At 40.8% G+C, this 17,293-nt stretch overlaps 1 long non-coding RNA gene across 1 annotated transcript; it reads right to left on the bottom strand.

The window, feature by feature from the left end:
• Positions 1–249: 249 nt before the first annotated feature.
• On the bottom strand, positions 250–3,442 carry LOC133933091 (uncharacterized). Its single transcript, XR_009912017.1, has 3 exons — positions 2,858–3,442; positions 743–833; positions 250–537 (listed from the first exon to the last, which is right to left on the bottom strand). It is a non-coding gene; the product is annotated as an uncharacterized LOC133933091 (long non-coding RNA).
• Positions 3,443–17,293: the final 13,851 nt, after the last annotated feature.

Below are 17,293 nucleotides of genomic sequence, written 5' to 3' on the forward strand. Positions count from 1 at the left end.
TGGCTCAACAGACAGGAGGTAGAAAGCTAAAAAAGACATGGTAATGCAGTACAGATCAAAGAAAGGTGGGTTTCTCTTTTTGGAAGGTTGGAAAGTGGAGGTGTGGCTTCATCCAAACCTGACAGTCCTCCCTTGGTGGGTGGGGTGGGGGGGGGTGGGGGGGGTTGTCGGGGTGGGGTGAGGTGGGCGGGTGGGTGTCAGGGCTGGGGTGGGCGAAGAGAGGACTCTCCTCGACTACGCGTATTCTTAAGCAATAACAACGTGATCCGTATTATCCACCCAAGAATACCCGTCACCGAAGAGAATCTTTCAGGAAGCATGGGGAGCTAAGCCAGAAACCATGTGAGCAGCGCCACTGCCATCGCATCATCATCACCACCACCAACATCACCACCATGGCCATCACCGCAACCATGAGCAGCCTCCCTTCAGCCTCCAGTGGCAAACAGACACATACAAAGATAGAGAAAGGGGGGCAGTTGCATTGATTGAAGATGCCTTGCTGCAGCGTGAGGCAAGGCTCCATCAATGGCTCCTCTGCGAAGGAGAAAATTGACAATGGTGGTATTTTCAATCCGAGCCAGGAGCGTGTGGGGAGTGGAGAAATGGGAAAAAAAGAAAAAGTTCTGTAAAAGCTGAGGTTAGCTTGATTCACTCTCCTGGTTTAGTGCACTAAACTGTGGAAGTGACAAGGAAAGGGGGAGGGGTTTGCAGCCCAAACCCCCCACAGCAAGCCTCTTACCTATGCCAGGGCCTGCCGGCACCGGCCCTGTCTCCTGGAAGTCGTCATCCATCGGTGAGATTCAGTTCCCTGCCAACGCTCCTGCTCGGCCCTGTATGGGTGTAATTAGAAATGGGGGGGGGGGGACACAGGGGATACGCAGGGTTAGGGAGGTCAAGCCGGGAGCTGCCATGGTGTGACAATAGCCCTGCACACTCCATTACATCACCACCACCACCCGCCTGCAGCAACACAAGGACAGAAATCAACACATGGATTATACCACAGGAGGGAGGCTGCAGCGCATGCAGAGAACTAATTTGTTTGATTATATAAAAATATTGCTGCTTTTTGCGGCAGCACACCAGTCTGCGCTCCTGCCCCCTTCAGGCTGATTACTGCTGTCTGGTTAAAATTCATGGAGACATGTCAGCCGATTTAAAAATCAAATGTTAAAAATTCCTCTTAAATTAATTTCTAAATGTTAATTTAGAAATCCTTACTATGACTTTTGCTCTTCTTTATTTTCAAATTAAAGCTGTGAGTTTAAATGCTGGAGCCGGGCCAATTATGCCAATTATGTATGAAACGTTCAAGCGAATTTATTCCATTCCATTCTAATTGAACTAGCCAGCTGAATACAAAGAGCATGCTCCAGTTAAGCCGATCAAAAATCATTCCATTGATTAATTGTCTCTAATCAATATTTACAATTACTCTGCATAAGGTTTGGTTAAAGGAATAGGCTTGACAGTGTGTGTCTGCTCGATGCCGATGGCCAACACTAGATTAACTGGTCTAAATTTGAATTTTACTACGCACGCCCGAAATTACTGTCATTTGTTGGATTTATGTCAAAGTCAAATAAATTGACAGGGATAATGCCTTTTAATTTTTTTAAAGTTTAACAACACAAAACTGAGCAGATCTGCAACAAATATATACAGAAAACAGACATTCATTCATCTGAATGAAGAACAAAAATCTGACTCTGCAGATGAGGCTGAAGCAAGATGGACAAATTAAAAGATGAAATCAACAGCCCTGAGCAGGTGTGGACAGAGAAGCAAAAGAAAGGAAAGAGATAAGAGGATAGTTAGAAGGAAAAACATTTTTTTAACAAATAGATGAAACTGGGAGAAATTAAAAAAAGATGATCAAACGCTAAGTTTTTTTCCCTCTAATTTTTCTTTTCTAGATTCTTGTCTATTTTCCCCTCTGCTATCGTCCACATTGACCACTTGGACCAGGACACACACACAATAGCAAATGCATCAACATACACATGCATGAAAGCCAAACCAGGAAGACCCCCACTCATCCACCTGCCCAAGAACCCCCCGAGCTGCAAAGAAGTGGGATTTACCATCCACAGCAAAACATAAAAGCACAAGCACAAACACACACACACACACACACACACACACACACACACACACACACACATAAACACACACACAGATACACAGATCCGTGGCGAGGCTGGCTCAGCCTAGGCCATCTGTAGAGGAAAGAGAACCTGAGGGCTTCAGCTAGAGCTCATCAACACATACACACACACACCGACACACACACACACACACACACAGGTCCGCTAGCAATCATTGATTGTTCTGTGGAAACACCCCTGAGACTATTCGGATTACTCTAAGAGCAGTGGCTAAAGCTCAAATCAAACACCAGGAATATTTCTTTCCTTTTGCTTTCATTCACACCAAAAGTACCACAGGTTGTCGGGGAAAAGATGATTATGGGATGGGAGTGAATTTGCCCTCTCAGGAGGAGTTTTCTTTGATTCCTTTTATTTTTCTTTCACACTTAGAAATAACAATTTCTCTCCCTCTTTTCCTGTTAACTTACTGGACACTCCTTTCACTCACTAACACCCACCTCTTCATTCTTCGAACTCAAGTCTCTGATAACAGTGGAGAGGATATGGCAAAGAAAGGATGAGTGAAACACACTGGTGGCAATAAACAAGCAAAGAGAAGACAAGGTTCACAGAGAAAGAATTTCAGAACAGAACAAATACAAATAAATAAAAATGCGGGAAAAAGAGTGGACATATAAAAATAATTAAAATAGAATGGTGCAACTGCAACAACAGGTCCACTGTGTGCTGTGGTGGCCGCTTACCCTCTTTTCTTCTTCTCCGCTCTGCTCTTCTGTAACCCAGGGTGTTGCCTTTCCTCTGCTCTCCCTATGCACCTCTTCTAAAATTCCCTCCCCTTCCTTCCATCCTCCCTTTCTTCCTTCCCTTCTCCTGATGCCTTGCAGAGGGTCCGCGGCAGAACTGGGAGGTGGTGATCTCCCTCCCCCTCCCAGTTCCAGGAAGAGCTCCCTGAGGAGAAAGAGGAGGCAGATCCTGGCAGGAGATGGAGGATCCAGCAGCGGGAGCAGCAGCAGTGGTGGAGGAGGCAGTGGTGCTGATGCTGCTGATGCCAGAGAGAGATGAGGGGAGGGATGAATGCTTAACAAAAGATCTCCTTCCCTTCTTCGCCTTCTGCTTGTCCTCCTCCACTTTTTTCACTCCTCCTGCTGCTTTCGCCTTTCCCTCTCCGTTCCGAGCACTGAAAGAAGCCAGTTGTTGCTCTGCCGCCGCAAATGAACTGACAGCCGGTGACGAGCCAGCTGAGCGAATGAGAGAGCAGAGAGCTGATGGACGAGGGATAGAGAAAGAGAGAGAGGGAAAGAAAGGGAGCGAACAGAAGAGCATGTGGTGTGATGTGGCATCTGCGAGAGAGTGATAGAGAGGAGAGAGAGGGATACGGAGGTAGAGATGGATGGGGGTGGGAGGATGGACGAAAGAGGAGGAGAGAGATGGAGAGAGAAAGGTGGGGTGAGGCAGGATGCAGGGAAGGATGAGAGAGAGAGGGAGCAGACACTAGAAAAAAGAGAGATGTAAAGAAACAGAGAGAGAGAGAGAGAGAGAGAGAGAGAGAGAGAGAGAGAGAGAGAGAGAGTGAGTGGGGGGGCGTTGCACAGCAATGAAAAGCTTTAGCCATCAGCAGTCTTCTGACGGACTGTGTACCTACTATGAGGAAAACCATTGAATAATTTGATTTCACACACACACACACACTCACACACACGCACACACTGTATTCCTCTCCCTCTCTCCCTCTCTCTCACTCTGTCACAGACACCGACAGACACACTGGCACCGAGCAATGGTGGATTAATTGATATACAGAGTGCTTCACGGCCAAACACCTTCATAGCAATCACTGAAATATATGAAATGATTTATCTTTTTCAATTTGACATGAAAAAAAAGAGAAATATGATTAATAACAAGCGATTGTTGAAGGATTGTTGAATGACTAGAGCAGATCACATTTTAATGAAAAGTCAGACTCAACAAGCCATGCCAACATGTCAGTGTGAACCTCAGAGGGAGGGATGCTGCAGCTGCCATTAGAATCGGTCTCAAGCAAACATGCAAAAAGATTGAGAGAGGGAGATAAAATAAGAACACTGAAAGAAAGTGGAAAAATTAAACCAATTTCCTCAGGGCTGATTTAAGGTCTTCTTAATGCCAAATGGTCTCTTAACTCGCTGCAGCAGGCCTTGACTTTTTCAAGCTGACATTTTCAATTAGTAAGACTTGAAATTATTTTAGAGAGAGTAAAGGAGACTCGTTTATTTTATTGTAGATATGGTCAGATAATATTTTATTCCCTGTAGGTGTCCAGACCTCTCTCTCTATCGCATACATCCTCACACACCGATATTTAGCCATTATTTGTCAAAGCAGAAAAGGACATGGAATACACATAACCATCAAGCAAGCTTTCATGTTCTTTCTTTCCTTTCAAAATAGTTCCATTAAAATGCTAAAAGCCTGAAAAACTATGTTGCAGGCAGTAAATTCGATTAAAACAAATTAAGGGATTATAATCGATAGACCCGTGTGTGTGATAATGACTATGTTTGAGTCGATTTTGCCCTTATTTTATTCTTCTTTCCTTTTTCATATCTGAAAAAAGTCCACCACACAAGAACCAGCTCCGCCAATGCTTCATTTCAGCTGCATCTTTATTTCAGTGACGCAACAGAGCAATTACATTTACATTTCTGCTCCTGCCTTCGACATGCATGAATCTCCAGTGTCAAAGGAAATTAAAATCTCTCAAGGATCCAAAGCGTTTGTCACTGTCTTTGAGGGGACGACCAGGGGGGTAAAATAATCATACATGGTTTTATCTTGGATGGAGACGGTTCCTCAATGTATATAGCAGACAAAGGAGCTGAGCTGTTGGACTGACTCTGTTACACGGCGGTATAGTGACCCCTGATGGTAATCAGGGGTATGTCAACTGCTGTTGCTGCGGCTTTAGGCCCATTGTTCAGCCTCAGCGGGAGCTTTTAGAGGTAAAACCAAAAGATGGAGTGGAGACAAAGGAATTACGTCTGTGTGTGTGTGTGTGTGGTTGTGTGAAATAAGAAGAGATGGAACACAGTGTGTATAGAAATAATAATTATGATGTTTATATAGTTTGATAACAGCCATTACATTGTTTGGCATCAAAAATGCGGAAGGATGGCACTGTCTAATTATCCACCATCAAATTCTTGATTTGCAAAAATCTTAGCATTCAAATACTCACATGACACCCATTTATTTTGTACTTGTCTGTATGGACATATTTTGGCAACAGCATTCATCTAAAATGAATGCCTAAAATTCAGACTGGACTGATATTCAGTTGTACAGATAGATGGAGAAATAGTGCAGGGGAAGAGAGAGAGAGAGAGAGAGAGAGAGAGAGAGAGAGAGAGAGAGAGAGAGAGAGAGAGAGAGAGAGAGAGAGAGAGAGAGAGAGAGAGAGAGGAGGAGGGGGGGGTTGCACACTGACCGTGGGCAGCTTTTTCCAGCAGCAAGGTCTCGTCTTTTCAAAGAAGCCAGCCCTACAAAAGGCAGTGAATTGGGTTTGAAGCGCCACAAGGCCATCTGCAAAGCAACATGTACTGCACAATAGTAATAGAGAGAGACAGTCACAGAAAAAAAGAAAAATCAATACACTATTAGCAGCCAATTAATCACACAAAGCAATTTGCAATGGCAGGATGGAAGAGGGTTGAAAGCTTGGGTTTCTTCAGGACATGTCTCCGTAATAAGGGGAAATATACTTGTGTTATGGTAAAGGATTGTTTTGCGTTTCAAACTGAAGACTCAATGGTGTGATATTTTACCAAAATGGCAAATGATTGATGATAAGAAGATTTCAACAGTAACTTCTTAATCCTTTAAATCCCATAAAGACCATATAAGAACCGAATAAAAGCTTAAATTTGGAACTACCAGATTTCCTGATTCCTTGTGAGATGGTGCTCTTTATTTAAGGCTTTTTTTTAGAATTTCTAATAAATCTCTATGTGCTCCAGGTGTGTGTCCTGGGATAGGCTCCATCCCCTGCAAACGAAAATCATATTCTTCATCTTTATTTTTCTGTTATTTAATTATTGTCTTTGCGGTGACGCCCTTGGTTGAATAAGATAATAAATGATTGTGCCGGCTTGCTCTAAGATTATAGTATCAACAATATAGTATGATAAGAGACAATGATTAAACAAATAAATATTAGGATATTATGATGTGTGTTGAATATATGAAACAAAAATAAAAAGTGTCTACAGAGTGATGCAGAAGCACGCCAAATAGTAAAAACAATGGAAATGAGAATAATATTAACAAGTTACTTGAGTCAATGAAAGGTGCAATATGGGATACTGCACATGATATAAAATATTATGGCAATGAAAAAAACTATAAGGGAGAGCGGGTTAATGTGAGACTTTTTTCACATTTGCTCCCCTCTAGGCGAGCTAAAATGATATATCAGTAAAAATTTACACATTTCCCATTAAATCAGGATGTTTCTTAGCAATGGATATGATCAGAATGTCTTCACGAGAAATGGACGTGAAAATATGAATGTTTTTTAAAAAGTGGTCTTGTGTCTCACTTTACCCCAGCTAAGGGGTAAAGTGAGAAAGACCAGAGAAATCAAGGGGGTAAAGTGATCCACTTACTTTTTCCACTTTAAAACTACCATAACAACACATGTTGTAATAGTTAAAATCCTGACAGCAAGATTGACAACCACACATTCCAAAACTAATATTGGACTAGTAACAGCATCATGGGGATTGGTCAATTAAGCACATTTATGATTATTATGATTCATGTGATCTCTTGCATACCCTAACTTACCTGCACATTGTTTCTCTGTCCATTTGGCAGGGACTGGGATATTGTTTTTCTCTGCGTATTCAAATGCCAGTTCACCTTGGTCAAGATTAGGGACGATGGGGAGTTATGGTGAAGTGTTTAGCGGCTTTTGACAACTCCCTTGACAAAGTAAGAGTTCATAAAATAGACAGCGGGAATTAAGCCTCTTTAATTCTGTTGTTTGTATGTTATCCTAAAAGGAGTGCTAAGCGGTGAAGTTGTGCAGGAGTCTTTCAACACAAAATCAAGAGACCAGACAAGCTAGTTGTTTCAAGTGTTTGGCAAGCTCCTCCTCCATCTCATCTGTGAATATTCTCTTTGCCTCAACTACTGCACCCCAGGCTACTGATTTTACTTCCCCTTTCTCTTTTTTCTTTAGTAATCTTTTGAGGGTTGTCTTATCAATATTTCTATCCCTTCCAGCTTTTCTTAAGGACTTCTTTCCTTGCATGACCTCAGCGGCTGCACTCACCATATCTGCGATGGGTGTTCGGCCCCAGGTTGTCTTCCTGGTGTAGTTTCTTGGCATGAAGGCTTTTCTACAAAGTTTATGACATTTAAAAATAAAACATATGTAATGTAATATTACACTAAAATATGTTTAAGACTAAACTTAACTTGTGCTTCATGTCTCATTTTACCCCACAGCATTTGTCTCACTTTACCCCACAGTCAACATCTCTTAGCAATTCAGGCTAATCTTCAGCTAGCATCCATCACATGGTTTTATATGTTGGAAGTTTATCAACATGTATGTAGTCAGGTAGTTTTTCTACCTGAATCAATTTGTTTTGACAACAGTTGATTAAGTTCAAAGCAAGAAAATGTACTTTTACATGCAAAAAACTAATTTTTGTGAAAAAACAATTACCATCAGCATCAGCATCAGCACCAACTTTTCATTCATGGCAAGAGGGGAATGGGAGGGGCTTGAAAACATAATGGTCACATGACCACAAATGTGTACCGTTGCCTATATACAGGGGGTGTCTCACATTACCCCGCTCTCCCCTAATATTACACATATTGCACACAGGTAGTAATATTGCACTTCTATTATATTTGTTGTTGGTATTACTTCTAGGCATCCGATTATCAATGGTCCTCCCTGGGGGGAGTTGTACAGTTTGACGGCAACAGGAAGTCTTATTCTACCACTTAAGGTGCTGCAGTGTCACACCAGTGTGACATAGGGTGAGTAGCAATCTCTATTATACTGAGTAGTTTCCTCAGCATACCCCTCTGTCACCTCCACCTGAGATTCAAGTTCCACTCCCAGGACAGAGCCAGCTTTCCTGATGAGCCCGTTGAGTGTGTTAGTGTCAGCTGCCCTCAACCTGCTGCACCAGCACACTGCATCGTGGAAGATGATACTGCCACTATAGAGCGATGAAACATCTGCCGCATGATGCTGTAAACATTAAAAGACAGAGGCTTCCTGAGAAAAAGCTGGCGGCTCTGAACTTTGTAATCAAGCGCATCTGTTCAGACAGGTTCTTCGCCTCCCACCTCTGTCTGAAACAATAAAACATTTCTGATCTTAATATTAACATGTAGTGACTATAGCACTTTAGCTACTCAGAACACTTTGAAAATAGCACAGTTCTTTTTATTTTTAATACATCTTAAAATGACATATCTATTTTTATCAATACATTATAAACAAAAGGGAAGTGATGAACATTGACAATTGTAATGTGAGAATATGTTCACATTTGGACACACCCAACAAAACGCCAATTGCTGGAACCTTGTTTCCCACACATCAAACAAGTTTATTAGCTACTGCACAAGCTTTTCAGTACATGGACATCTGCCACACCGGAGCCTCTGCAGATACCATTAATGAGTAACAGTGGTCTATCCTGTATGACTAAGGAGCTCGAAGTCTACGCTAACAAGCAGTAGCTTCCAAGTCCAGTCACAGACACTCCACTGTGGGTTGTTGATGGGTGACCTCTGGCCCTGATTCACAGATCTTTGCATAACTAGAGCCTCTACCTGGACTTCTGATGCTTCTTAAGGTTCAGGAGGTCAGCAGAATAAGGGATGCAGTTATTATGTGCCGAGAGGGCCATCAGGGAGCAAAAGGGACATGTATGGTGCTGAGCGGAGGCAGGGTGGTGTCTGCGGCACTTTGAACAACACCACAATTTTCAGCTATTTACAAATTTGGCATCTTTGTGATAAAATCCTACATTCCAGATAAGCCTTTAAATCTCTGGTCCCGTTCAATCAACGTTAGAGAATGTGACTAACTAATGCACACGGTTGACTGTTAGCAAGCGGTTTTAAAAGTTCTGATCTTAAAAGGGATGAAAAAATATCATGTTGTATATGTTGTATTTTATAAACAGGAAACTTCTGTCACACAAATCCCGCCCTCCTACATCCTTTGCCGATGCAGCTGTGGGAGAGTTATGGTGCAACCCTCGGTATTTCTGGCCAGAAGGTAGATAAGCTTCAGAGAGTGGGTGGACAGCCTGGGCCTGTTCTGTGCTTATTTGTGTCCAAACTGTCCATATATTGACCAGAAAGATTGACCTTACACCGTACATGCTTCCAGCCCGGGCATGTCTCTGTGGCTCTCCTCCCTCAAATGAATCTCAGCTCTAAGACTGTTTGGGTCTTGGCCAGTCATTAGAGAGTAGTGGTGTGCCATTACGAAAAGGAAGTATTTGACCAGTTAAGCTTAAAATAGACATGAAAGATAAGGTAGTCTCGCCTTCCCTGTGCTGTCCAATAGAGGAAATATGGAAATATGGAAATTTCAGAGGAAATATGGTAGACTTGTCATGGCAGGAAAGACCAAGAGTTTCCAGATCATAATGAATAACATTTAAGAGTCCAAGTAAATACTTTCATTATTTATTCCTGTGCTTTTCCTCAAAATGTCTTCTGTGAAAAAGGCCTATTGCCTGTTTGCATTCATCTTGTAATTTACTGCTCTCTTGTGGCCGCAGTAGGCTATGTCTCTGGAAGCAAGCTTGACTGCAAGCTCCAGAAACTACAATTTTTCTGTCATGTCCCACTATGTCCTGTTGATCATAATTTTTGGGACATTTGTGCATTAAAATTGTGGATAATCTGCCAGGTGACTGACATAAATGACAATGGTAATTGTGAAGTTGCCCTTGACTCAACTTCCATTTTGATGCTCATACGCACGTGGAAACTGTACTTGTGCATTAGGACATTACTTTTACTTTCAACATATAGCTGTGGCAAATAAACAAGCTAATGCCATTGTAATTCATAATTACAAAACAGTATAAATTCTTACTAATCACCTTGGTCAAGATTAGGGACGATGGGGAGTTATGGTGAAATGTTTAGCGGCTTTTGACAACTCCCATGACAAAGTAAGAGTTCATAAAATAGACAGCGGGAATTAAGCCTCTTTAATTCTGTTGTTTGTATGTTATCCTAAGAAGGAGTGCTGAGCGGTGAAGTTGTGCAGGAGTCTTTCAACACAAAATCAAGAGACCAGACAAGCCCTGAATTGAGGAGACATTACTGCTGTAATGTAGAAGTCATCACAAACCACTGCTGGAGAGGCCAGTGTGTGTGTGTGTGTGTGTGTGTGTGTGTGTGTGTGTGTGTGTGTGTGTGTGTGTGTGTGTGTGTGTGTGTGTGTGTTTGTGTAATGGCTGTAAACCAAAAAGCAAATGAAGGGTTGTGACCCGGGGCAATCCTTAGGAGAAGCAGCCAGGCCTGGGGCAAGCAGAAGGCAATTTTTAGACTGAATCAGAAAAGTCTCATTATCAGGCGAGCCTGCTTTCACTGCGTGGCTGACGTATGTTTATACAGAACTTTCAAAGGATAAAACAAGATAAAAGATGACACTTGAATGATCCTCAAAATACTAATGACTAATAGACCTGGGCCTGGTGTATCTGAATGCAAGGAGGTGTTTAAAATATCCAGTGGATTTAAAAAATGCTAAGCATCATGTGAACAAGGTTTGTAGAACATGTTGGGTGCTATGGGGCTGTTTAATATAAATAAATTAAATCAAATATAGAGATACAAATTGAAAATTAATACAAATATGGTATCATGGGCAGATGTCAATGAGACCAAACAATACCCTCAAATTATTTTTTTTTACAGATTAGCCATTTTCTGACATGAACTTGAGTCTGGACACTCCTCCGGAGGTTACCTTTCACACATGAACAACAATGAGGGTGTGGAGGCGATGGGTGGTGCAGCATACAGGGGTACGTATTCCACTGCTGAGATTTGATCGCCACCTGTGTTGACCCTTATAAAAAAAAAGCTCTCTTAATATCTTTGTTGGTGTTTTCCGTGTGTATGACACTGCTTTTTCCTCCTGAGATATTTGTTTTCTTTTTGTTTTAAATGTTTTCAATATTTTGTGTCTGTCCCGTGTTAGAAACATTACACCCACTCGTTGTTAATCCTGCGGAGGATCTCATGTTTTCCCGTTAATAAATGTGCACCTTCAGACATTCTGTGGACTCACACCGGAAGCCTGCCCACTCTAACCTGACAACATGGACTCCTTTTTGCGAAGCTGGTGAAATTGGTCATATTTAGGAGGCAGATGATACAGTTTAAACATATATACAGGAGAAAACTTTGCTGTGGATGAAACTGCTGGTAATCATCTACAGTGGATATGAAAGGATGGTTTTCCATTGGCTTACTGGCTGAAAACAGGTGGTGAGAGAATGATTCTATCCCTTGTCTCCTGTCTTGGATTCTAATCAGTGGAGCATCATCAGCATAACATTACCATGGCTATCATAGGTTGTAGGTTGTTTCAGAAAAATGATCTTAGCCTAAGTCTTATTCACACTTATGAATAGGTCTCTTAGTCACTTATTTACCTTGATTAAAATGTTTTTGGATGGGTACCTTTCCCATACGCACGTCGAGGCTTGAATTCAGAAGTTGTCACACCCTGTTAAGGAAGGAAATTGTGTAAAGTATTTAGAGAAGGTAGTGAGGCATTAAACTCTTATCAGGACTTGGGAGACACAAAAACTATATACTGTATAAAAATGGTCAATATCATTGATGTATGGACTGTTTTATTGGGCCCCACCTTTTGTTATTCAAGGGTCTGAGGGACTGCACAGAGTGGAGAAAATCCTGAACATGAAGAGAGTCCTCAGTGATGTAGAGAAGCTGAACCACCACCAGCAAAAATCCTCACTAAAGGTGTTCCACAGGCTGATTCTGGGTTTTCCACCAAACAATGTGTTTTTCCCATTCATGGGAATGATGTGCAGGGGATGTTCTTTGTAAAGTGTTCTAAACTATCTCTTAGGTTAGGTCTCTTAGTTAGTTACCAGTCACTGTCACATCTTCTACCAAAGTTACTAATAGCTGATGATAAATTCCCTGACATCATTTTCGGTCACTGACATCATTTTCGGCCATGTCTGCCTACTACGGACAGTAGGTAGACATGGCCCCTGATGGCAGTGTGTGGTTGATGTGTTATAGAGAAAGGGTTTCAGCTGTAGTATGCAGACTGTATGAATGACCAATGTAGATTTCAATATTTTGCCCTTGGTTGAATGTTAGAGTTAAGGTTAGCTAGCTTGTATTTATTGTTATTATATATGGCCAAGCTCCTAGCTACAGTCATTAGTGTAGGAAATGATGGAAAATGACATTATTGAGCCATCAAAGTGAATGTTACACAGGCAACCACCCCCTACCAAACATCTGGAAATATTGGAGTCATTGGTGTTTTGTAAATTTGAATGACATCATCATTCATTCAAATTCATTTGAACAATACAGTTGTGTCATACAAGCAGTTCTTGACAAATAAGAAGAGTCAGTTCATTCTTACCTCATGGAATTTTGCGTGTTTCTCATAGCTGATTTAACTGCTCAAAGTCCTTAAATGGAAAGGTGCCATGTTGGTTTGGACCTCTTCATATCCTCTCCACCAATCCTGGGTCATCCTATTGGTTGAAGGGCCGATATCTTACAGTAGTGACAAACCATTATGTTATGGTTTTTAACACCCAGAGGCCGAGCAGTCAACTGGCTCAGTGGACAACTTCACCTCCTAGAATTATCCTTCTACAAGCCGATCACTCAAACACAACCAAGCAGTAGCCCAGTCAGAACTCAGTGACTGGACTAAAAAACTAACTTTTAAGAACAAAAACAATTTATTTCTGATTCAATGTTTTTCTCTTTGTAGGTTGATTTATTTTAATTTATTGACTTTTTCTGTTTCAATAAGCTGAATTGAACTGAGTTTATTTTTGGTATTTTTTAGAACTGTCCTAAATGAAACAAATTGTATCAAGGAAAACGAGACATTTTGAGATTGGTTATATTCAGTTTATTGTTTTGTGGACGGTGGAGTCTACTTTCTAAATATATTGATATCTTGCCTCCTAACGAATCTTGTGTTAGCGTTCTTTGGAAAATTGTCATTCAATATGAAGGATATATATTGTATGTGTATTTGGTTGAAACCAACAAATATTTTATGACAGGAGAGAGAGGGTGGGCTCCCCTAAAGACAAAGCATAATGATAAAACGAACATCAAGGTAAAATGTAAACTACATGGTAACTACATGGTCTGTTTCACTATACATTATACGGATCAAATTAAGGTGTTTCACAAATGTTCACATTGTTATCTCAGGTTTAGTTCCTTTCTCTGCATTAGTTAACAACACAACAATCCTTTGCAGTTTTTAAATATTTTTGAACAAATTTGACACTACATTGTATTCTGCATAAGGCACACACATTTTGTTTAAGCTGATTTACGCGTATTAGTTTTTAATTCAAACTACTATACCCTCAGTTTGGCATGCTGGGATAGATCAGTTGGGAGAGCGTTAGACTGAAGATCTTGAGGTCCTTGGTTCAGTCCCAGACTTGCCCACATTGTGAACCGTCAACCCTGGATATTCAGCTTTGATGTTTTGGGACGTATAAATTTGGGACCTTAAATTGTTGAGTTACATGAATATGTTCACAACGAATCTCTTAAGACTCACAGATTTTGTTGCACTGTAATACTACATAATACATGGTAGTGTGAGGCTAACATTCAGTTATTTTCATCTATTAGCTTTTTATGTGGACAATCAGCCATACAACAAGCCATATATTCATCCGATACTTGATTGAGAATTTCTCCCCAAGGCGGCTACATAAGAAACATGACAGAGAGGTCCTGATCTATGACAGGGATTAACTCAACTGAAGCCCAGGAGATAACTAGCAGTCAGCCATCAAGCAACCATGTTGTCTTAATCGCATCCTGTCAATCATTTCCAGATTGAGATATATGTTTTTGGTATTTATGAATTAGTTTAAGTTTGATGTTCAGTACCAAATTATATAAAGTTGTTGGTATTAATAATTATTTTACTTTACGCCAAAAAAAAATAGATTGTATTAATCTGGAACTGAGTATCAGATAAAGTTAGGTGTTAAATTTGTATACAGTGTATATATATTTATATATATAATGTATGTATTTTGATATATATATATATATATACATATATATATATAAAAATACCTTGAATACCTCAGCAGACAGCAGTACCCCAATATTGATGAGGAGAACAAAGAGGAGCCATTACCATGTGTTGGGCCATGGTTTTTGGGAAACCAATTTTCAGCCTTAATGTCAAGTCAAAAGCTCTGTCTTGAGAAAGGCATGGACCTCAGTCTCCCAGGATGCAACATGTTCTCTTTGTTCTGAGAAAGTCAAGAAACTCCATCTCCCACTTCTCATCCACTGATGCATTACACATTTGTACGTGCACAACTCTCGAAAGGGGGGACTTCAACATTCAAAAATGTTTTAGCACCTCCCCCTCAACCAGAGAGACCTGTAGCAGGAGATGCACGTGTCTGGACCCCACAGTCTCCGCGCTTTGAGCTGCTAGAGTTTCTAGCTAAAGATATTGAACAATTTGATCCCGACAACTGTAATCATAACATTTATAATTACTTTAGAGAACTAGATCTCAGCTTAAGTGATGTGTCAAATGCAACAGAAAGAGAGAAGGTCAGGCCTAGAAGAAAATCCCACCTTCAAGGCCATGTTCTTATGTAACCTACATCCATGTATACGCACACATGTTATACTGATGACACAGCAAGGAAAAGCTTCAATGCTGCAGATCAGGAAGATGTCACAGATGGTTTGGGAAACTGTTATCACTCTCAAGGCTACAATTGGTGCAACCGAGCCTTTCAAATTTGTCTGCAGCCTCAAAATGCCCCCCTCACAACAAAAAGAGGGGGGGGGGACAACAGGCAGCGTGGGGACACAGAGCATATTCCACCTTGTCCACCAACTTCCCAGAGATAGGCACTCCCACAGTAGAAGCTGCAGGAAGCCGTACTCTGACATTCTGGCCCAAACAAACTACCACTACTCGGAAGATGACGACAGCATCTCTGAGTACAGTTCAAAACAGGGTTATGATCGAGCACACAGTGACAGCGCCTCTGAAGGACACTTAGAGTCTGGCTCCGCAGTGCGTTACAGCCCTGAGCCACAACACAGGCGATCCAGAGCTCGTTCCTCACTGCCATAACCAACACAGGTAACCCCTGTACTGACAGTCAGTATTAAGTTTCAGCCAATTAAATTTTGCCATTTTGAAAGCTCCCTAATTTACATACAAACACACACACACGCTCACATACACATCCTTGTTAGTTAGTTTGATTGTTTAGTAATTTGTGTTTTTATACTTTATTATGTTCATAATAAATGTTCTTCTTTCACAAATGTTCTTTCATTAATGTTGCATAAGTGAATTTTGCAAACTGCTACACTGTTAAGAACTCCATAACCTTCACTGTTCATTATATAATCTTTAATGGTAAAATATTGAGATTTCTAACTTGGTCTAAATGAGGCTGATCTTAATCAATAAATTGGCTATCTTTTCCCTTCTTTGAAGGGTCGTGCCCGAAGACAACTTTAACCAATTAAAGATATGATTTAGTATTAATATTTTAAATATTAATGTTTTATATTGTATTTTGATTACCAAATTTATTGAGTGCCGAAAGGCACACCATTCTATGGTAACACTTTTTAAGCACTATTGAACAACACATAGCCCCCCACAATATGTACCACCGACAGAAAGAGGAAGTGGGTGATATCAGGAGATCCAACCAGTAGCTGGGAAAGGCTGACAGACATTACAGAGGCACTAAACAAGGCTGCATAAGAACAGGCCCAAAGCAGACAATGTGCATGGTATGCAAGAACACCCCTGAAACAGTCCAGCAAATAATGGAAGGGTGTAAGATGCAGGCCGGTATAGCGTACACTGAGAGGCATAAGCAAGTGGGAAATATCTGTGCCAAGTATTGAGTAGAGTTACTATATCTTTATGACCTTTTTTAATGATAAAATTCAAACTATTACAAATAAAATCAACCATCTCCTGCCCTCAATTGGCACTAATACCCTCCCAACAACAGAGATCTCAGAAACGGCTCAGAATCCTACCAATTACTTAGACAGCTTATCTCTGATCACCCGTGATCTCAGGTTCTAAACCAACAACCTGTATCTTAGATACCATTCCTACCAAATTACTTAAAGAAATTCTGCCCCTAATTGATAGTTCGTTACTTAACATTATTAATCTGTCATTATCATCAGGTTATGTACCACAGTCTTTTAAAATAGCTGTCATCAAACCCCTACTCAAAAAACCCACCCTAGACCCAGAGGTTTTAGCCAATTACAGGCCAATATCTAACCTCCCCTTCATTTCTAAAATCTTAGAAAAAGTTGTTGCCAATCAGCTGTGTGAGTTTCTCCAGGAAAATAATATATATGAAGACTTTCAATCTGGGTTTAGAGCCAATCACAGTACAGAGACAGCCTTGGCAAAAGTCACTAATGACCTTTTAATAGCCTCAGATCAGGGACTTGTGTCTGTCCTCGTTCTGTTAGATCTCAGTGCAGCATTCGACACAATTGACCATCAAATTTTATTACTAAGACTCAAACAGTTAATTAATATTAATGGAACCGCCCTTAACTGGTTTAAATTGTATTTTTCTGATCGCTCCCAATTTGTGCAAATTAATGATGAGTCATCTGTGCGCACCAAAGTTAACCATGGTGTTCCACAGGGCTCTGTGCTCGGCCCAATTTTATTCTCATTATATATGCTTCCACTAGGAAACATTATCAGGACACACTCGGTAAATTTCCACTGCTATGCGGATGACACCCAGTTATATTTGTCAATAAAACCTGAACAAAGTAATCAATTAACTAAACTTTGAACATGTCTCAAGGACATTAAAACCTGGATGACCCAACGTAATTTT

The sequence above is a fragment of the Platichthys flesus genome, chromosome 21, assembly GCF_949316205.1.
Source record: "Platichthys flesus chromosome 21, fPlaFle2.1, whole genome shotgun sequence".
NCBI classification, from domain to species: Eukaryota; Metazoa; Chordata; class Actinopteri; order Pleuronectiformes; family Pleuronectidae; genus Platichthys; species Platichthys flesus.